This window comes from Vombatus ursinus, unplaced genomic scaffold, assembly GCF_900497805.2.
Source record: "Vombatus ursinus unplaced genomic scaffold, bare-nosed wombat genome assembly UNPS02014809.1, whole genome shotgun sequence".
Lineage (NCBI taxonomy): Eukaryota > Metazoa > Chordata > Mammalia > Diprotodontia > Vombatidae > Vombatus > Vombatus ursinus.
In genome coordinates this window covers 11618626-11637462 of record NW_020954587.1, presented here as the reverse complement: position 1 = coordinate 11637462, position 18837 = coordinate 11618626, and positions in this window count along the sequence as shown.

Here is an 18837-nt window from a genome sequence, read left to right as displayed (position 1 = left end):
CATAGAAAATATACAATTGATTTTAAATTTTAAGAGAAAAGGGTTTGACTTGTCTGTGGCTTCATTTAGAGGTTCTATGAGGGGAAAATGGAATTATTTGATACCATTGCCTAATAATTGTTCAGAAATTCAGATAACATACTGCTAGAAAATCAGTCTGTTAGATGATTGCCCATATACTTTCTAGGGAAAGTTTGCTTTATTTCTGTTCCTTGGAATTAGTGAGCATTTTTGAAAGAAAAATATTTCAAGATCCAGCGTCTAGGTTAGTCTTCCTATTTTACTTTTTTGTAGAGCATGAGAAAAAGTTTTTTGGAGAGAATTGTCAGTGTATGTGTGTAGATATGTGTGTGTGTGGTCGGTGTATACACACACACACACACACATACACATATACTACACTTTAATCTAGACTTCCATTTCTTCTGGTTCTGTCTCTTATAGTTTTGATCAGAGTCACATGAATAAGCATTCATTATTTTACAGAGAATCTTACTACTTCCAATTAATTTTGAAGTTGTATGAATATCAATAACTGTATAAAATTTGGAGCCTCATTTATGTTTTAGAATATCATTAGAACTCTGAACTCATTCCATTAAACTCAGAAATGAATGGTTCATTTTTAACGTAGTAAGCAGTATTCATCCTAACTTGTTTTCATTAGCTATTATATAACAGCACTTTTACACATCTATGCTGTTTGTATTTAACACTGATTTTATATGTATAAAATTTATACATATAAAATTAAAATTTATATGTATACATACAAAAATGCACACACACACACATATATATATACATGTATAGATGTATGTGTGTTTATATTCCAAATAACTTCCTATGTCCCATTTTCCGGATATCTACATAGTAGAATTTTAACTCTTAGCTTCAGGACAGCTCTTCTTTGTATTGTAGTAAGATACCAAGATGAGAAGATTGACAAAAGTGTCTCAGGAGTTTGTATAAATGGTAAAAAAGAAAAAAAGTGACATATATGCTTTAATGTGATATAGTAACAATCAGGCAGGGAAAATAAATACAAATGATGAATCTGGGCTATTTGCTTTGACCTAAAAAAAGGATGTAGTAGTCGTAGATTATTCAAGGTTCTGTTCAAGTGAAAAAGTCAACAAAATCCTGGAAGTCATCAGGGGAAATCGTTAAAAAAGAGTAGATATTATCTCTGCTTGATCAAATCATTTCATCTATACCTATAATAATGCTATATAATTCTGGCCCTTAAAAGAATTAGGAAAAAAAAGAGACATGGGGGTAGGGAATGGGGAGGGGGGGTAGTCCAGATAAGGGTAACTAAAATGATGAAGAAAAGGAGGGATCTCTTTATGAAGATTTTTTTTTTTAAATGAGACTCTTCATCCTGGAGAGATGAAAGTAGAAGGGGGGGAATTTGATCAAAATCTATAAAATCATGAAAGGGTATGATTAGAATGAGCAAAGGTTTATTAATCAAGTCCTGAACAAATGGATCTGATGCTTTATACAGTGGGTAGTAAACTTGTGGAACTTATTACCTGAAGAGGTTAATAGAATGAAAAAACAAAAAAAGTGTTCATCTAAATCTAAACTGATAGGATGCCATCTAGTGGAGTTACTTCATTATTGCAAACCAAATTATGAGTTTTATTTCAATAGACTGTTAGTGAGGATTTTAATTGACTTTAAAATCTATAATAATTAGCTATCAGAGTCAGCAAGATTGCTTTGTACATATCTTATCTTTATTAATGCTTTTTGTTTTTACCTCACATTCTTTTCTGAATACATCCCTGCCCAATGAGACATCTATTTTAACAAAGATTTAATGGGGGTGGGGAGGCAGTTCAGCAATACCAATCAATACATTGACCACATCTGACAGTAGGTGCCATATTCTGCACCCACAGTCTCCTGCCTCTTCCATGTAAGGAAGGAGGAACATTTTTTTCTTTTCAACTCTTCTCCGGAACTAAGCTTGGGTATTATAATTACATAGAGTTTTGTATTTCTTTTTTGTTTGTTGTCATTCTGTGCATTTTTGTTGTTGTTCAGTTGTGTTAATTGTATCTGACTCTTTGTGACCCCATTTGGGGTTTTCTTGGCAAAGATATTGCAGTGGTTTGCCATTTCCTTCTCCAGCTTATTTTACAGAGGAGGAAACTGAGGCAAATAGACTTAAGAGACTTGCCCAGGGTCACACAGCTAGTAAGTGTCTGAGGCTGGATTTGAACCCAGGTCTTCCCAACTCTAGGTCCTGCTCTCTATGCGCTGGATCTCTTAGGCGCCCATATACATAATTTTAATTGTTGCATATTTTTTTTCATGGTTCTGCTTACTTCATCCTACATCAGTTAATGTAAGCTTTCCCAGGCATCTCTGAATTCTTCATACTTCCTATTTCTTACAGTTCAGTAATGTTTCACTACTTAAAGGTTGCTTATTTAAAATTGTTTTAGCGTCTGAGGTTTTTGCTTCATGATTTTTGAAAGCATAACAGCTGAAGATGATATTCTTTGGAAAAGTTAATAAAATCAAGAATCAGAATAGAATCACATTTGAGTCACTTCTGTTACTTTCTGAAATCTTGTAAATGGAATTTCATACTTGCAAAGTACTTTATGAGTTTGATCTCTTTGAAAAGGCACAAGAACTAAAAAAAATTTCCCTTGTTTTACATATAAGGAAACTGAGCCATAGAATTTTATAAACTTGTTCACAATCATTTAGCAGCCATGTATAAACTTATAGGTGAAGCACTTCTAGCTTTTTTCAAGAGGGCTTAGGGATGGGGGCATCTAAAATGTATAAAAATGTATCTAAAATATTCTTGGAAAGAAAACCTTGTAAAATATTTGAATCATTTAAAAACATGCATTTTCTTATTAGACAGTATTTTCCTCTTGGAAATTTCTTCAGTACTTTTCAAGGATCCTAATTTTGCTGGTGTAGTGACTGCCTTCACCAATGTATATTTCAACTCTTCTGTAGGTCTTCTTGAGTTACAGTGCTCTAAAATTCATTCCCCTTTGGCCAACCTTGAACCTAACCAGGCTGGTCCCCATCACTGGATCCCTCCCTGCTTGAATCAAAGCCTTCCCAGATTGCTTTAAACCAGAGATTGAGTTGTATTGTCAGAGCCATTGAAAAATCAGGGTCATCTCCATGCCTCAGAGCTCTAAAGTAACTTCTTTGTAACATTTTAGCTCCAAACAAATGCTTTTATTTTCGGAGTGTTTGGGGAAATGAATACAGATGTTTTTAGGTTATAAATATTTATCCCCCGGTAAGATGATGATTTGTCAAACCAACTTTGGAGTTAGAAAATACTTGCAAATATACCTATGTGAATTGTACATACCTGTATTAGTAATTCTGACTCTAAATCACCAGTTTCTATTTCCTAGCTTCTCACCTTTGGTACTCCACACTTCTATCCTGAATATAATTTAAATTCTTTGTAAAGATGTATCATTTGTCATCTCATAATCCAGCATGGCAAAGGTTGATGGCAATGAACTGAAATTGGTATTTCAGGAATAGTATATGCTATTTTCCTTTAATGCTGACGAAGACAAAGCATTCCCAAATAAACCCTGTGCTACACACAGGTGTTCTATATAAAGCTGTCCCTGAAACTAAGAAGAGTAGAAGGAGTTACATATGATTATGCAATCAATGAAGATAGACTTATTTAGAGCATTCAAAGTCTAGTTGCATTTGGATACAATAGTCTATGTGCTAATATTCCAAGAAATAATCATTTTCAAAGTGTGATTCATTTCTAGCTGAAGTAATGGAGTAATACATAAAGTATCAAAAACTAAGATGACAAGACAGTAAAGGGTGCCATTGTGTATGTTTAACAAAATGCCCACTTCGTCTGGGATTGCAACAATAATTAATAATTAACATTTGTATAGTTCCTTGAGATTTACAAAGTACTACACATGTTATCTCATTTGACCCTCACAACTACCCTTGTGATGTCGGTGCTGTTATTGTCCTCATTTTACAAATGAAGAAACTGAAACTAAAAGAGACTATAAGTGACTTGACCAGGGTCACACAGCTAGTGAGTCTCTGAGGCAGGATTGGAACCCAGGTTTTCCTGACTCCCAAGTCTAGTGCTCTATCCACTACACCATTTTGATACTTCAAGATTAATTGTGTTTCCATAAATGGTATGTATAATTAATTACTCCTTTAAACTTTTTTTTCTTCTTCTTTTGAGTAGAAGTTTGAGTATGCTATATCGTAAGTGTAAAATTAGAATTATATCTTTACCCACGTGAATACACAAGTTTTTAAGATCATGACATTTTGAGCTAGAAAGGACCTCTGGCTCAACTCCTTCCTGAAGCCCCAACCACGACCACCTAACTAGTAAATTAGCTGAGTCACATTCAAGCCCAGGTCCCTTAAAGTGCTAATCCATTGTACTTTCTAATGCATAACTTGGGTGAAATAAAGTAACAATAATAATAATAGCTAAATTTATTTAACACTTTAAGGTTGATAGAGTGCTTTAAAAATATTATCTCATTTGATCCTTACAACAACCCTGGGAGGGAGGGAGGTGCTACCATTATTTCCATTTTTCAGCTGGATGAAATGCTTTGCCCAGGGTCACACAGCGAGAAGTGTCAGAGACCAGATTTGAACACTTATGTCTTCCTGCCTCCAAGTCCAGTGCTCTATCCACTGTGCTTTCTCTTTCTTCCCTTGTTTTACCTCACCTCTCTCCAACTCTAGATACCCAGTGACAATCACCCTTAACTAATGAGCACCCTCAGGTGTTCAGTTGGTTATTATGAGTAACCAAACTGAACACTGTTGTTCAGGTCCATTCACCAGCTTCCCTTTTCTTTCTTACTTCTGTCCTCCTACCTTAAATTATACATTTTCTTTTCCCTTTTTGTACAACCCCTCCCACCTACCCATGCTCTTCTAGGAAATTGATAAATGATTGTACTCTAGAACTATTCCCGTTAATGCATTAATGTACCTCTCCCTATTTAGATAAGACACTGGCTTTTGAGGGGCTAGGTTTCTGTAGAAAACACCTTAAGGCAAAGGAGAAAACCCAGTGGCAGGAATTTTTGGCTTGGGAATTATTTGGGGGACAGATGCAAAACCTTTCAGTGGCTTGTTGTCATGGCCTGCTCTGAGTATCCACCCCATTAATAATTCTGTCCTCATAACTTGACAATTCAGTGTATAAGAAACAAAATTATTTTTAAAAATTCTCAATATGGTATATTTTTACATTGAGAACAAGCATTTATTATATATCAAGAATGAAAGAAGTCTTTTTGAAGAAATCCATTTATACTCGTTACTATATCATGTTACAGCTTGTGATATTAAGACAGATGCAGAAATATGTCAAAGGAATGCTTCTAACCTGCTGAAGAATTTGAAAACTTGGTTTTTGAGCTCTAAGCTCCCATGAATCTATAGTCCTAAGGCATGTATTGTATCACACGCCAGGCTAACAGTAAACAATCTGAAGTTAATGTTTAGCTGATTTGGAACTATTTTTGGTCAACTTCCAAGTTTTTATTTACACTTTTACTACTTCAGTTTATCATTATTATACATTTCCTATGATCTTTTGTGTTTCCCTCTTGGAACTTTCTTGTGTGTTTAAGCAAGCAAGAAAGAAATGAATTTTTTAATTGTTCTTGTAAGTAGTTCATAAGGGAAAATCAGATTTTATTAACTTAATGTTTTATTTGTGCGAAAGTAGAAAGAGACCGCTGTATTTGTATAGTTTTATGAAGCAGTTAGCCATGTGTTGTAAAGGGGAAAGATCATTGAACTTAGAATCAGGAGAAATCTCATTTTCATTCACTTACTAGCTGTGTTACTGTGGGTAAGCCATTCTCTTTTGGTATCAGTTTCCTGTCATTTGTGAAATGGACATAAACATACCTGTGTTTCACCTACATTACAGAATTGTTAAGGGAAAAAAGCCTTTTGTAAACCTTTAAGTTGATACACAAAAGTTAGCTGCTGTCATATGAAGGATGATTTCAAAGTTGAAATCAGAGACATCCCAAAAGTAAAGATCATATTTTCTCTTTCCAGAGTTTTTTTTTTCATATTATCATAGTTGCTTTCTTTTCCTTAATCTTTCTTTGTATTTGACATCAGGTACTTTGAGACCACTTTGCACCAGTAATCTCTCTCTGAATTTATTTATTATATTAATGTAAAGTGAAAACCTTTCCAGTGGTTGTAATACAAGGCTTTAAAGTAATGAGCTAGTTAACCAATTCCCTGGATTGCTCATTATCATGTACTTTTAAAATCTTAAAGCTTTATGAGAGGAGGTGTTTTAAAAGCTCCCTATTTTTTCTTGTTTTCAGTATTTAATAAATGTCAGATATACTTTAATAACTAGTTAAACTAGATTCCCCGAACATGTATGTAACATTGTGAAATATCTGACCTATTAGTACAGCATTTTGTAATATTTAATGATGTGGCCTCAAGTGATTTTTTTTCCCTATATTGGAATTTTCTAAAGAAATATTTTTCTTTGTCCACTTTAAACATGTCCTCTTAAGGAGACTGTTCTCAGTAGTTGATTTTTATCTCCTGTTATATTACTATTGCACTAAATTCAACATATGGTTAGCTATTTAATTTGGGGGAGTTTTACATAAGTGTAAAATAGGATATATAAATAATATATAAATATTATATATACAAATAAATTCAGAAAAGCACTATTCACTGCTTTAGACTTTAAAAAAAATGTAATGGCAGGTTGCCCACTCACCTCAGCTACATAAAAATTACTGTCTTGATTTTAGTACCTGGGTGAGCAGTAGCACATGCAAGTTGAGACTCCTGTAGCACATGGCATGCCTGAATGTGTAGATTACTCACTAGGCAGCCTTATGGTTCTAGAAACTGAATTCATTGAATACAGTTCACACACCTAATAGCCACATCTGAGTCACAGCATCGTAGTGGAACTCATATCTATATATGTATGATATGAAGAAACAGGAGAACACTGTTAACATTTATGAGAGGGAGTTAAGAAAATTTGATTAGAGGGGAAGGAAGGAAGGGAGAAGAATGGCTGCTTTTCTTCTGTGGTGAATGACTAGTTTGGGAAATTTTATTATCAAAGCTCTATTGAGGAACCTTCACTTCCAGAATGCAAATAACTTGCTCATATTTGTTCATCTAAAGCCTGGTCTGTTTTGAAAGACCATGAATTTCTACTTTTAGAAGAGTTTATAGTTTATTCTGGTCTAAGAAAGAAGGCAGAACTGGAGAAAGGATGGCAAGATGGATTAGCACACTCTTTTAACAAAAAATATATTGGTCATCAGTACTAGTGACTAATGTTTGTATTCTTTTTTTTTTTTAAGTGGTTGGGCAGATTGTTCATTCTTGTTGGTGCCTGTCCATCCATCTTCCATAGTATGTTCACTCAAAGAACTTGGAGGCTTTCTCCTGGTAACTTGAGGGTACCTCTAGAGAGATGGTTCAGTTCTCCTAGTAGTGCTTCAGAGTAAAATAATTGATTTAAAGTTTATAGATGGTCTAAGAATTATGTCATTCTTAGCACACTGATAAGATGGTGGCTGGCGTAGCCAGGTGGCACAGGGGATAGATAGATGCAGGGCCTGGAGTCAGGAAGACTCATCTTTCAGAGTTCAGATCTGACCTCACTTAATAGCTGTGTGAACCTGGGCAAGTTATATAACCCGGTTTGCCTCAGTTTCCTCATCTGTAAAATGAGCTGAAGAGGGAAGTGGCAAACCATTCTAGTATCTTTGCCAAAAAAAACAAACAAACAAACAAACCCAAATGAGGTCATGAAGAGTCAGTCACAACTGAAACAATTGAACGATAACAAAGATGGTGGTCGCACCTAAATATATCAATAAGGCAAAATAGTATAAATTTAAATTGGAGGAAAGTCTTAATAGAGCAGTTTTCATAGCACTTAGTGTCTGTTTTCCAGTCACTCAGACCATATGGAAATATGTTTTGCATGATTTCACATGTATAATTGATATCATATTTCTTGCTTTCTCAATGGGTGGGAGAGGGACTAGAGGGAGAGAGAGAATTTGGAACTCAAATTTTAAAGGAAGGTTAAAATTTAAAAAAAAAACTTATTTTTAAAAACAGAAAAACAAGCATTCTGACCAAAATTAATTTTATGGTAAAATCAAAAGAGAGTGAGCTTGGGGTAGTAGATGAAGGGCTGGCTTCTAAGCCGGGATGATCTGACACATTTCCAGTCTCCTCTCTGACACATACTGGCTCTGTGACTGCCCCAGGGCTAATTACTTAACCCCTCAGGCACTTCTCCACTGCCTATCTGTATTTGCGGAAGGAATTTCCATTCTTTGAGCTCCCTACACAGATGAGATCATAGGTCTAAATCCAAAAAAAAAAAAAAGAGAGAGAATTTGTGAAATTATATTTGTAAGTTTGTATTGACATAAACTGATAGCCAAAGTTCTAATACGAACACGTTTTGTAGGAATTGTGTCAGTTTTGTATTGACTGAATAAAATCAGTCAATAAAATATTTATAAAACTCTTACTATGTGCCAGACACTGTACTAGATGCTAGAGTTAGACAGAAATAAAATAAATAGTCTCCACCTCAGGAAGTTCATATTCCACTGGGAGCAATATGTATACATAAATACAAAATATAGATAAAGTCGATAGAGATTAGTTGTATTAGGGATGGGGATGGAAGAGGAAGGTAGTGGCAGCTGGAGAGATCAGGAAGGGACTTTTGAAGGTTGTGGCATTTGAGCTGAACTCTGACAGAAGCTGGGGAGGGGTTCTAAGGCAGAGTTGAGGAGGGAGGGTCTTCCAGGCATGGAGGCCATTGGCCTGTGCAAAGACACACGACTGGAAATAAAATGCCATAGAGGGCAGCTAGGTGGCGCCATAGTGCACAGAGCGCTAGACCTGAGTCCAAATTCAGCCTCTGAGGAGTACTAGCTGTGTGACCCTGGACAAGTCACTTAACCTCTGTTTGCCTCAGTTTCCTGGTCTGTAAAATCAAAGTGATAATAACCTACCTCACAGGGTTGTGGTGAAGATCAAATGAGGTAATAATTATAAAGCACTTTACAAGGTTCCTGGCACGTAGCAAGGGCTACAGAAATGTTTAGCTATTATCTATTATATAGGAGAAACAAAAGTAGGTCAGTATGTTTTGAGACAGCAGAATGAATGATGAGGAGAAATGTGTAATAAGTCTGGAAAGGTGAGCTGGAATCAGATTACAGAGGGCTTTAAATGTCAAAAAGAGTAATTTAAATTTTCTCCTTGAGCAACTACTAGAATTGTTTGAGGAGAGGTCGTGATCAGGCCTGTGCTTTAGGGAGAGAGATCAGTTTGGTAGCTGTGTAGAGAATAAATTGGAGTGGGGAGAGACTTAAAGTACAGTGACTAATTAGGAAGTGATAGGTAATTGAAACATGGTGATAGGAAGGTAAAAGAAACCTGATGTATTGTGTCTCCTCCTTTCCTCCTCCCCTCCCCCTTCTCCCTCTGCCTTCCTCTCCTCTTCCTCCTTCCTTTCCTCTCCTCCTCCCCCCCCTCCATTTCCTCCTCTCTTTCCTCTTCTCTCCCCTCCCTTCCCTCACAAGCATTTATATTCTGCTCCCCGCCCCCAGCAGTTGCACAGTAAAAGTTTATTGATTGGACTTTGGAATTAGAAGTGACCAATTGTTTCAATGCACTAAAGTTGCCTTTCTCCTCTCTCCCATTCAGTAAACTCCAGTGTACCTCTGTTCTCTTCAGGACCAATCCTCAGTCTGGCCCACAAAGCCCTTCATAACCTGGCTCCTTCCTACCTTTCCGGTATTCTTGCACTTTACCCCCCTCCACAAACTCTGGGATCCAGTGACATTGACTTTCTTGGTGTTCCTCTCACAAGATAAGCTTCATCTCCTGACTGGGCATTTTCACTGACTGTCTGCCATGCCTGGAATTCTCCCTCCCCATCTCTGGCATCCCCGGCTTCCTTCGAGTCTCAGCTAAAGTACTGTCTTCTGCAGGAAGCCTTTCCTAGTCCTCCGTGCCCCTGAGATTCTTCCTGACTTAGGAATATGTCTTACCTGTGCATAGTTGTGTGTATGTCATTTCCCCTGTTAAACTGTGAGCTCTGTGAGAACAGGGACCTCCTTTTGTGTTTCTTTGTGTCCCTAGTACTTAACACAATGCCTGACACTTAGTAAGTGCTTAATGTGTACCGGTTGCATGAATGACAGGATTTAAAATCGGGAAGAAAGACCTGTGTTCAGCACCCGCCCCAGAAACTCAATAGCTGTATGCTTCTTGGCAATTCACTTAACCTCTGTTTATGTCAAGCTCTAAATCTATGATTCTATGAGCCTATGAATAAGCCAGGCGAGATTTCCTGCTGCATTTTTTCCCCCACATACTATGTATATTTGACATTCCCGACTCCTGTCTCTGGGCCATAGCATAGACTGTCCTTCATGCATGAAATGCATTCACTGCCTCCTCACTTCTGCTTCTCAGAATCCCTGGCTTCCTTCAAAGATCAGCTCAAGCATCACCTCCTACAGAAGGTTTCTCTGTTCTCTGGCGATCCTTCTGTCTCCAGCTATCAGGACCTACCTCTTGAAATTAATTTATATATGTACTTACATACATATATAGCTATAACTCTATGTGTATGTATATGTGTGTGTACATACACACACACACACACACTCTCTCTCTCACTTCTTGAGGACAGGAGCTGTTTCATTTTATCTTTGTTTCCCTAATATCTAGGGGATGTGTGGCATGTAGTAAGCACTGAAATGCTGATAGAGAAGGGACAAAGGCCTGAAACACTGGGAGTAGCCCTATGATTGGAGAGATGGAAACAGGCTGGAGATCTATTGTAGAGGTAGAACCAATAAGTGTTGACCACTGATTGGACATGAGAGGTGAGGAGAACAGAGACATAAGGATGACACCCCTCCCTACATCCCTCAAACCAGGTTAACCTAGTGCCTGGAAGGAGGTGATGCTCTTCTTAGAAACAAAAGTTAGGAAGAAGAGTGAGTTTGTGGGCAGAAAGTGATGGAGTTCTGTATTGATCAAGTTGAATATGAGATGTTTCCCAGCTTACGCATTATACTGAAGTTTTTTTGTTTTTGTTTTTACTTTGAATGGAAGAAAACTTAGGAAAATGAATAAGTGAAATCATCCCTTATAAATCCAGAACTTTATGTTTTGTCTTTAAGGTCAAGATTCATATCCAAGAAAAATGTTTACAGTTCCTTATCAAGTTGGTGTTTCATTTCATTTGTTTTCTTTCTTTCTCTCTCCCCCTCCCTCCCACCTCCCTTCCTTCCTTCCTTTCTTCCCTTCTTGCCTTCTTTCTTTTTTTCTCATGATAAGAAACATTGCTGTTTGAGGTTAGTAGTATGTATATTACTTTGACATAGTCTTACAAGGAATACTATATTATATCCCAAATGCCCAGTATATGATGTATAATACATATCTTTCTTTAAAGAGAGTCTCATGTATATGTTAGTATAAACTAGAATAAGCATGCCTAGCCCTATATCGAAACGAGAAACAAATCTATAGAGATGCCTTCCTTCATCACCATTTTAAAACTTGAGTCTTTGCTTAAAGCCACTATTAGGATACTTCAGATCATACTGCCTATGGGCACTTTTTGCCATTTTCTCATTAAATTTCATGATTATGCTAACTCAAATTATAGAACCTAAGTCCTTCTGGGGTTAATTAATCCAACCTCATGGTGTCCAGAGAAGACTCGTTTAAGCCATTCTTATAATTAATAATCTCCAGTGAAGGAAATTATATTGCTTCAGAATAACAGCTTCTAATGATGAAGCTGTGACAGGTTTTAGGTTATAAACATTTTTGACCCTTGAGTTACACACCAAGAATTACTCTGTAGTTGTGAAATTATGAAGAATGAAAGCACATACAGGTGGCCTCATAGTCACTATGGAGTTTCCCAGGTCTCACTTGGCGTCTTTTGTATCAGTAACCACACAGGTTCAGAAAAACAGACCCTCACCCAGAAACTCAGGAATTCCTGTTCTTTTTTGTACCCAAGTTTTCAATCACCCTCATGGTAATACAGTGTAGAATGTATTCAGGTACCTAACCTTTTCTTAGCTATCATGTCTACTTTTTTTTTCCTTTCTGGAGAAAACCCATCTATTTTTAAAACAGCAGCTGTATTACTATTTTTTAAAATCAGTGATCAAAGGAAATAGAGTATGTCCTTCTGTTGAATCCCCTTTCATTAATTGAAAAGCTGTTGCTTTCTATTGGATTTCATTTTGGAAGGTTTTAAGAATAGAATGCCTTTTAATACCTGACTCTTGCTGACTGTTCTCTTGTCACTATGTAGTCCTTGACTTAGCACCTCTGAATAACTGCTTCTTCATGTTGAGTTGAAAAAAAGTATTAAGTGTATATACTCTGTAGCCACAAGCAGTGACCAAAAGAAAGGTCCTCTTTATGCCCATATAAGGCAACCCCCAGTCTCCCTTTTTTGGTAGCAAAAACCTGGAAACAAAATAGATGTTTATCAGTTAGAAAAGACTAGACAAGTGTAACCCTATGGCCTTTCCTCAAATTTTATACTTCTTGATTTCCCATGGCATTTGACATTGGCTACCTTTCTCCTCTCTGAGGTTTCATGACAGTCCTCTCTCCTCTATCTCCTTTCTGTCAGGCCTCTCTTCAGTTTTCTTTGCTACACAATCATCCATGGCGTGTCACCTAAAGGTGGTTGGACCCCCAAGGGTCTGTCCTTAGCCCCCTTTTCTTTAAATACTCTCTTGTTGACACCTCAATTCCTAAGGGTTCACTTAGTATCTCTAAATAGTTGACCTCCAGATCTATATAGCTAAACTTAGTGGCTCTTCTGTATTCCAGTCTCACATCAAAAACTGATTGTTGTCTGTTGGACATTTGATCTGAATGTTCCCTAACCATTTCAAACTCAACCTGTCCAAAAATAAAACTCATTATCTTTCCCTTCCCCTTCTCAATTTGCCCTTCTCCCAAACTTCCTTATGTCTGCAAGTCCTCTAGTCACCCAGATTCATAACCTTGGTGTCATCCTCAACTACTTGCCCATGTCCATGGATGCCATGTCTTGGCCATTCTACCCCACAAAATCTCTACCGTCTTTCACCTTCTCTTCACTCACATAGCCACTACCCTAGTTCAGGTCCTCATTTCTCACCTGGACTCTTGAGCAATAGCTTCTTAATCAGTCTCTGCTTATTTCCTCCCTTCTCTGATCCAGGTTCCACATAGCTACCAGTGATTTCTCTAAAGCACAAGTCTTCATCACTACCCAAATAAATAAGCTCCAGTGGCCTCCTGTTTTCTCTAGACTCAAATGCAAACTACTCTATTTGGTATTTAAAGGCCTTCACAGCCTGACTCCATCCTGCCTACCTTTCCAGCATTATTATACATTAATCCCCTTCACACACACACACACACACACACACACACACACACACACACATCAAACTAAACTGGCCTATTTCCTCAATCAGAGTAAATCCATCCCCCCATCACCATGCTTTGACATGAGCTCTCCCTGATTGCTGGACAATGATTCTTATCTCACCTCTGTCTTTTGGAAGCTTTGGCTTTTTTCAGAACTCATCTTACAGCTTTTCCTGATAACTTTGACCTCTTTCCCAGTTACTAACACATCCTCCCTTTCTGTGCACTTTGTATATAACTGTCTGTACATGTTTTTCCCTTCTCCTTCCCCCTAGATGGAATATAAGCTCCTTGAGGGTAAAGACTTTTCATTTTTATCATTGTGTCTCCAATTCCTGGCACTTAGTAGCCACTTAATAAGTGCTAGTTGATGATGATGATGATGATGATGATGATAGCAATCATGTGGTTGGTAATGGAATATTATTTTTCATATGAAGAATACAGAGAAGCATGGGGAGACTTATATGAACTGATGTAAAATTAAGTAGGCAGAACCAAGGAAAGCATATACACAATGTTTATAACAATAGAAATGGAAAGAACAATACCAAGAAACGGTTGTAACTGCTGCAACACACTACATCAGGCATAGGGAGGGACCAGGTAGAAAAGAACTTTTAAACGCTAAACAGAGAACTTTGTATTTGATCCTGGAAATAGTGGGGAACCGCTGGAGTCAGTTAAGTGGGGGGGGGAAGAGGTGTCAATCACACCTGTGCATTAAGAAAATCACTTTGACAGCTGAGTAAATGGAGCGCTTTGAGACTTGAAGCAGCAGATCAATTAGAAAGTGATTGCAAAAACCCCAGGTGAAAGGTGAAGAAGGCCTAAACTAGGGGAGGAGGTGATTGTGTGAGCCCAGAGGAGACTGATGTGAAGATGTTGTAGAGATAGAACAAAAACAACATTTGACAGGTGACTGGATATGAGAGAGAGGGAAGAGTCAAGGATAACACTGAAATGGCAAACTTAACATTGGCAGAAATGGTGAAGAAAAGTTAATGGTGAGGGGGAGGAGATAATGAGTTTGGTTTTGGACATGTTGAGTTTGAGATGCCTATAGGACATCCATTAGAGTCGGATATAGACCTGGGATGTTGGGGTGTTTCATAGAGCATCCACATGAACATCCAAGTCTCCAAATATAAGGGTAGGAAACAAGAAGACAGTGAACTAGGAACTGTTGACTTAAGAAAGGAACTGGTCAGACTAATTCCATCTAGATTCATTGGGTGTAGGTTAGGAACAGTCTAGCTTATGGATTTCCTTTGGAGTCCTAAGCCATTCTCCCTCCTGGGATGCCTTTCTTCTTCTTCCCAGATGGTAATACCCACCCTAACCAACTACCTTGTATTTTATTCTCTTTACATTCTCTCTCTATATATATGTATGATATATATATGTAGAATACATATATAATATACACACACTTGTCTTTTCTGTTAGAATATTAGCTGCTTCAGAGTAGGGATTTTTTCATTCTTTGAATTCTGGCCCGTGGTAGTCACTTAATACATGCTTCCATCAATGTTTGATTGAAATCTCTCCCCAGGAGGATGATTTGTTTCAATGGCTTAAGATTAACACTTGCCAGAAAGTGGGTGATTTCACTGAATTCTGAACTAAATCAAGCTGGCTCCTGAATCCTAGGAAGGACAAGAGTTTTTTACATAATGAATGTCTCTCTCTGTCATGGAGGAGTAGTGTATTCCTGCTATTCAACTGGCAAACCAGTAAAGTAAATAAATATTTATTAAGTTCCTACTGTATGCCAGGCACTATGCTAAGCTGCTAGGATACAAAGGGAAAAAAAAGGAGAGATAAAAGACAGTCCCTGCCTTCTAGGAGCTCACAATCTAATGGGAGAGATAAGGAACAAACAAATATATACAAACAAGCCATACACAAGATAAATAGGGGGGAAGGGGGGAATTAAAGAAGAAAGGCCCTAGAATTAGGAGGGGTTGGGAAAGCCTTCCTGTTCAAAATAGAATTTTCGTTGGGATTTGAAGCTACTACCAGCAGTAGTCGGCCTTCCTTCACACCTCTGACCTGCCCCCTCCCTTTTGCTTCCCCTAAAGGACATTAGGTTTGAGGAGTCCCAGATCTAGCAAGGGTTTCAGTGGTATCCAAACCAAACATGAGAGTGCAGTAGCCCTATTTAGTCAAAATGACTAAACCAGGTTGTTTATTGTAATTTATGCCCAGGTGCTGAATAGATTTCATTATAGAGATTGTTCTTATTGAAGGTTTCATAACTGTTTTTGTTTCTTTCACGGCTATTTGGAGATGATTTAGAAAGCTGACTTAGAAAGCTTACTCCTGATTTCTGACAGTCTTTTATTTTCTCACATATTTTCAATTACTACCAATAAAAACATTGACAAGTAGGGTAGCTGGGCATCCCCCTATTTTGTTGAAGACTCATGGTTATTCTGAATTCTTGTAGAGTACAAAACCATGCCTTCCTACTTCATGGTGGTTCCCCCCACGATCCCAGCATCTGCTTTATTTTGGCAGGGTCAGGACCTCTGGTTCCATTGGTATGGGAAACTTCTGCTGTGGGAATTCCCTCCACTGATGCAGACAGACAACGCAACTCCAATTTGTAAGCTTGGAGAGTTTCCTGGGACCCCAAGTGGTTAAATGACTTGAACCAATCCCTCCTAGAAAAGTTACATAATGTACAAACTAGGCTATGGTAGATGTTGGCCTTCCAAGACCAATCCTAGATCCACATCTCTACTCTCATTAAGAACAAAGGTTAAAAGGGACTTGTTTAAGTTGGAAGACTTCCCACCCCCACCCTATCTTAAATATTTTCTTCAAAAAACCTGTCTTAGGAACCAGATCGTGTCAGATTGAATTCTACCATTGTAATGTAGACTTTGAGGGATGTAGTCATTCTTGTAAGTCACCAAATGTACAGAAAAAGGTCACAGGATTATGAATGCATCTTTGATGCTAGCTTTTGCACCATTCAAGGAATCATTGCTTTATCTAGAGAAAACTCCCTACATGCATTATAGCAATAGTTCTACTTTAGGACTGAGAGTATCTAATGTAGCCCTGTTAAGATCCTTACCCTTTTTGTGAGTGGAAACATTTCAACAAACTGTCATTGTAAGGTAAATTAAGTTGGCTTGTTCGGTTGATTTTTGTCTTTGCATGTGTGAATGAAGTTAAAATCCAGATATCTTGGATTGAAGCAGACATTTTAAAAATTATATTTGGAATAAGAACAATATAAGCAATCACAAACCTGAGATTTTTTTTTTTTGTGTATGCGATTACTTGTCAACAAATGTTGATTTTTTTTTCCTTGCAAATTTCACCTACAGTTAATACAGAGCCATAAATTTAGATAAAATGAATAGTTCTTAGAAACCTTTTTTTTTAATGTCATGGATCCTTTTGGCAGTCTGGTGAAGCCTATGGACCCCTTCTTAGAATAATATATTTTTTCAAATGCATAAAAATAAAATACATAAAATTATAAAAGAAAACAATTATATTGAAATAGCTATTGAAAAAAAAAATTAAGTTCACGCATTTTAGGCTAAAAATCTCTGCTGTAGGATATCCAATTTCAACCTCTGTTTAAACCCTTCCATGATCTGGCTCCAGTCTTCCTTTCCAAACTTATATTGTTACTCTCACTTTTCTCTCCGGTGAGATTGGCCTAGTTAGCTGTCTCCCCCTAGAATTCGTTCTCTCCTCACCTTTGCCTTTGAATCCTTCTTTTTCCTTTCAGGCTCAGCTCTCATGCTACCACCTCTGGGAAAGCTTTCCTGAGCTCCTGCATTTATTAATGTCCTTTACTTCCTCAAATTACCTTAACTTTGCTTATTATCAGTTACATACTGTGTGGCTCACTCCCGAGTCGACTGTAAGTTTTTTCAGACAGGGACTATTTAATCTTTTTCTTTGCACACCTTGGCTCTTAATTTAATTTGATCAAATCTTCCTTCTCTGTTTGTCCAAAGAAGTTCTTCCATTTAATGAATGGTAGTAGTAAGGATGAAAAACTCAGCTCTGATGAATGCAACAGGCATGATGGAGCTGGACTGTTGCTGAGCTCAGAACACCTGCTTTTCTTTGCTGATATGATGCATTTGGCCTCTGAATGCTTTTTTTGAGATGGGTCCCTGTGACTGGGAGCTGTATTGTAGAGGACTGGCAGCTGAGGCAGGAAGAACACGCCGTACTAGGCTCCGAGGAGCAAGGGGAGACAGATTCCATCCTCTTTGGAAGCAGCCTCTTTGTGGGACGCACCATTGTCAGCTCTCTCACAGATTCCACATCACAGTGGAAATGTATGCCTGCCTAAGTGAGCCTAGAACCGAACCTCAGGACACCATCTTCCTCTCCTTTTCGGTGCATCCTTCCACCAGCCCAGATTGCCAGTAGGAATTCTGAGAAGTCAATGCTTGCAGCCCACGGGGTAACCTTTTTGAATTTGAGAAAGGTCAGAAATTCCTGAGTCGAGGAACTGGAGGTGCTTCCTGAAATGGTATCACTTTTCTGAGGACATCACTACCATCAGGAGGATGCTACAGCAGAAAAGATTAAGAATAACTAAGCCATGCTCTAGCTAGTCAGGAGTTCCAGGCTTGTGAGTAGTATAGACAATGAAGGTGAGAGGTGACAATGAACCATGTGATCTGGACTCCTACAAAGTTGGCATTATCTCCCTGAAAAAATATAATAAGCAATAGGTTGTTGTCTTACGATAGAAGTACTTGTAAATGTGCTCTTATGGGTCTTATGTGTGTTGATCATTTTTTTGTGCATGTGATGGAAGAAATAAGTAGCTGTCCTGTCCCTGATAACTTAGTTTATGCATTGAGTAACTTTTCTAGGAAGGATCTTATTAATCCCTTTTAGGGGATCTCCTAAGAATGAATCATCCCTAAGCTTTACTGAAAAGTTTTTCTCTAGAACTAGGGGATGAGGAATGAGAGAATTTGAATTAAAAAGAGACTAATGCTCTCTTTTTAAGGGTCATGCTTTCCCAGGACTGAACCTGGTCTCCTTGAACCCAGAGGTAGAGCTCCTTGAGCCATGATTGCCATAAATATGGAGCCATGATTGACATAAATATATGTTCCTAAGAACATATTACATATTTATGTATGATTACTCAAAGGAAATAATCATCAGATTATTTTAAGCAACAAAAAATACTTTAACCTTTTTTGTGTTCCTGTAACACATTTCCAGTTTATTTTTGTCTCGATTTTAGAGAATGATGTATATAAGATTACATACTATATGGGTTAATTGCCACCTTATTCA